A 4,770-nucleotide genomic window follows, 5' to 3' on the forward strand; every position below is an offset into this window, starting at 1 on the left:
TTCAATGCCTATGATCTTTCTGAAGTGTATCACCAGCTCTTCTTTCCAAAGCCTACGTGGATTTCAAACCACTAACCAACTGGTTGGTATCCAAGTGATCAACAGTTAGCATTGAAAGCACTTACTAAATCCACTGATAGTAACAAGTCCACTTTTATGAGTGAGCAATTTAAAGTTCTCAGAGATTAACTACTACTGTGTTTAAGGAGTGAGTGAAAATTCAACCTAGCTAGTGGAAACTCTGGTAGCGTAGTGGTTACGAATCAGGCTGCGAGCCGCAAGGTCAGCAGTTCGAAACTACCAGCTGTTCCGTGGAAGAAAGATGAGGCAGTCAAGCCTGCTCCTGTAAAGATTTACAGCCTCAGAAACCCTGTGTAGGGTCACTATGAGTCGACGGCACATAACAACAACAAGTGGAAACTCAACCTGAGTACAGCCTATTTCAAAAGGCTTGTTGGTAAATTCCATTATCTTTTAATTCCATTTTCCCACAAAATTTTTGAAGCCACTCACCGTAGAATTTTACCAATTACTAGTAATTGCATTCCTGTATAAGGGAAGACTTTTGTATAGTTAGGAAAAGTGAAGAGTCCTAATGTGGTGTGGTAGGATAAGCACTGGACTGCTAACTGCAAGGTCAGTGATTCAAGCCCACCAGCTGCTCCTCAGAAAACCTACACAGAGTCGCTATGAGTCAGAACCAGTTCAACAGCACTTAACAACAGGGAGAATAAGGGCAAGGATAGAGAATATGAAAATATGATATAAAAGTAAAGATGAGAGATTGGCATGCTCTTGGGGGTCAGTCCCGGTCTCGGCATTCCACACGGGTGGGCTCTGAGGAGGCCGTGCCGGGCAGCAACCCCACTCCCACCCTAGAGGCTGCCTGACCCCTCTTACCTTTTTCCCCCAGCCTGTGGTACGAGGCTGGGAGTTGCCACCCAGCCCGGACCATGCTAAATCTGACTGGCACAAATCAGAAAACGCCATGCCTCCTAATAGGTTTCCAGTCTTAACTAACAGCTCCCCATCGGGCTCATCTACCTCCCTCCAATCTCTGAGGAGCTACAGCTTGTGTGGACCCAAGCAGCCCAGACAAGTGAGCTGGATGACAATGAACACTTGCTACAAACCTTCAGCTACTTTCCCTATCCCCGCCTTCTCTGTCTACAGTATGAGCTACAGATGGAGAAAGTCAAGACTTGGTTTGTGGCCCAGTGCCTCCGTAGTGGCATTAGCTGGTCATCTGAGGAAACAGAAGAGACTAGAGCCCGAGTAGTGTACCAACAGGACCAACTTCATCTCCAATCTCTTCTCTCTTTTACTCATCATGCAGGGCGGCCCCCAGAAGAGGTGCCTTCTTCTCTTAGTGAGCCCACCCATTTGAAAGGATTGAAGGTAGAGCCTGAGGAATGCTCTCAGGTACCTCCAATGCCAATGAGTCACCAGAAAGTAAAGGAGCCCTTGATGGCACATGGTAGTGGGACATTTTCTCATCAATCCGATTTTTGGCAGGATCTTCAAAGTAGTGGCCTCTCTAAAGAGCAGGCAGGCAAAGGTCCTGACCAATCACATGGCCTGGGCACTGCTTCCTGGAATCACTCCATAGCTACCCATCAGCCACGTGCTCGGGAAAAGCCTTCACCATTCTCATTACTTGCCAGTAGTTGTAAGAAGGAGTCAGCATCTAGTGTGACTCCTTCCTCTTCCTCTACCTCTTGCTCTTTCCAGGTACTAGCTAATGGAGCTACTGCTGTTTCTAAACCCCTCCAGCCACTGGGCTGTATCCCACAGCCGCTGTCACCCAATGAGCAGGCACTACCCCCACATTTGGAGCCAGCCTGGCCCCAGGGGCTACAACATAACTTAGTACCAGGTAGGGTTAGCCCTATGGAGTACCTTTCTCCTGATATGCACCGCCACCAGCGAAAGACCAAGCGCAAAACCAAAGAGCAGCTGGCTATCCTTAAATCCTTTTTTTTACAGTGTCAATGGGCACGGCGTGAGGATTATCACAAATGAGAACAGATCACTGGTTTACTTCTGTCTGAGATTACTCAGTGGTTTGGTGACACATGCTAAGCCTTGAAATATGAGTAACCAAAGTGGTTTCGGGACAATAGAGTACCTGGTGCCCCTAGTTTCCAGGACCCAGCAATTAACACACTATTGTCATCAGCCCACTCCTTGAATGAATGGGCCGAGACACCACCTCTCTCCAGGTCCTCACCTCCACCGGATATACAGCCCTTGGATAGGTACTGGGCAGCCCACCAACAGCTACAGGACAGTGATATTCCTCAGTTGAGTCAGGCGTCAAGACTTGGCACACAGCAGGTGCTAAATAGGTTTGCCTCTGGATTACCTGAGCCAGCTGAGGTGGTTATTTGGTGAAGAAGAGGAAGAGGAGGAAGAAGAATTGCCAGAAGAGGATGGGGATGAAGAAGAGGAGGCAGAGGAAGAAGATGACAATGATGATGATGTGATCATACAGGACTAAGCTGGGGGTGGGTGGGTGCTGGGGTAGAGAAGTCTGTTACTAAATGATGAACTAATTTAGTAACCGTTAAAGAACCCACTTTTTAAAAATTACCTTGTGATAAAGAACTGAAAAGCTTTGTGTTCTTGGTGGTGGGGAACAAAGGGATGTAGCAAGGGTGGAGCAGGGAGGATGACCACAGGGCACAAAGTGAGCTGAGGACTGGATTGGCAGAAATCCAGGCCTCTAGCCTCAACAAAGATTATAAAGATTTAGTCCAAACTCTGGGCTGGGAAACAACTCTTGCTCTGCTGGTCTTTTTCCTAAGTTTATGGAGAGACCAGACATTAGCCCTACATTACATTTATTGGAGGACTGGAAAGGGAAGAAGTAAAAAATTTTGCTTCAATTGATTTCAGTGCAGTTGCCAGTCCTACTGTTTTCTCTGGAATATGGGGCTGCTTTGTACCCCTCTATCTCTGAGCACAGGTCCACATTTAATGCAGTCAAGAATCTCAGTATATTCCAGTCTCTTCACAGACCTTTCCTCTTAACAACCGGACCTTGTGTTTTACCTGTTAAAATATTGAGTCACACAGGTAGCACAATATTTTCATTTCTGATCCTGGGACCACTTTGCCTTTTATCTTTTTTATCTTTTTACTTTTTTATCTTTTATCCAAAACCTCCTCTCTACCCACTGTTTGTCTCTAGGTAAGTCTTCTCCATGGAGCTTACCAAAAAGTTTAATAATTGGGTGGGGAATAATTTAGACTGGATATCTATTGGAGGTGGGAATTAGGGGAAATGTCCTAACAAGTAATAGAATTAGGTTAGAGAGGACAGAGGTGAGGGTGGTGTCCACTGGTAAGAAAGACTGGAGATAAGTTCCACGTTTGCTTTTACAATCCTGACACTACCTCCTGCCCAGCTTGACAGAGACTGATTTGCTTTTACAATCCTGACACTACCTCCTGCCCAGCTTGACAGAGACTGATCTTTTTGATGTTGGCACAATTTTGTCCAGAAAAGAGATTTTACCCTCTTTTATATAGTAACTGTCTTGAGAACAGAAGGACCATTGTCTTTAACTGAATTATTAATGTTTTAGAATGGTTTTCATCAGTTGTAAAGCAAATAGGTATCAATGGATAATTAACCATCTAAAAAAAGTGGAAGCCCCAAATTCCTAAAACAATAAAAAGTGAAAAAAAGAAGGATGAAAGAGATAGGGAATAGTACAGAAAGAAGTCAGGGGGCTCTTGTAATGAACATCAGCAAACTCTGTGGGAAACATCTCAGCAATCAATGTACTCAAACCCACATGACACACAACTCTTAAATTATAGCAGCTCCTACCTGCCCACTGATGGAGTCCTAGTGTGGCACTTTGGGTTAATGCGCCAGACTGCAAAGCCATTTGAACTGCAAGGTCAGCGGTTCAAGCTCACCAGTTGCTCCTTGGAAACGCTATACAGGGTTGCTATGGGCCGGAATTGACTCGATGGCGCTGGAACAACAACAACCTGCCCATTGCAAAAAGGATGCTGATATGCATAAAGTGTGGGCTTACGTGTTACTAGTTTCTAACTTACAGCATATGTGCAATCTTAAATTCTCCTCCTAAAGCTTGAAGAGTGGAGGAGGCACAAGGCTTTCATGCATCAATTATCTTTTCTATGAATGTGAATATACTTATTTAGGAATGACATTTGCTTTGTGTATGTTAGATAGTCCTAGAAACTGAGGACTTAAAAGATTTACATTGTATCTGCAAAAGGTATTTCAAAGCGTGAAAACTCTGAGAATATTACTTGGCTTTATTTGTATGTGTGTGTGTGTGTGTGTGCGCGTGCGTGCAAGTGTGTGTTTTACTACATTTACTTTAATAACACATCCAGGCACTTGAGTTTCTGTAGTATTCCAAGTCTTCGAAGACACACGCATCTGGTTTCCAAAGAATCAACATTTGCAGGTGAACAGAATGTTGGTTCACAATATAGAGAATAGGCAGATTGGTTTTTAATGTCATTGGGGATGTGTGAGGCAAAATGATTTTACAATAAATCAAATGTAAATAGTCTATAGTAAAAAATATATTCCAAAAAACAAAAGACTAAGCAGATGTTTTTCAAACTGACACACTATGCCCCAGAGTGCTCGTTTGCTTGATTTCTGTAACCAGAATGGACAAATTAACAGACTGAGACATTCTTAAGAGAAATTGAAGAATGATGCCTGTAGCAATTACTATTAACAATGATAATTAATGTTGACTGCTATGAATTTTA

At 43.8% G+C, this 4,770-nt stretch overlaps 1 pseudogene; it reads left to right on the top strand.

Annotated features, from left to right (window-relative positions):
* Window positions 1-857: 857 nt before the first annotated feature.
* Window positions 858-2,500, top strand: LOC102821013 (annotated as a pseudogene).
* Window positions 2,501-4,770: the final 2,270 nt, after the last annotated feature.

This window comes from Chrysochloris asiatica, unplaced genomic scaffold, assembly GCF_000296735.1.
Source record: "Chrysochloris asiatica unplaced genomic scaffold, ChrAsi1.0 scaffold00049, whole genome shotgun sequence".
NCBI classification, from domain to species: Eukaryota; Metazoa; Chordata; class Mammalia; order Afrosoricida; family Chrysochloridae; genus Chrysochloris; species Chrysochloris asiatica.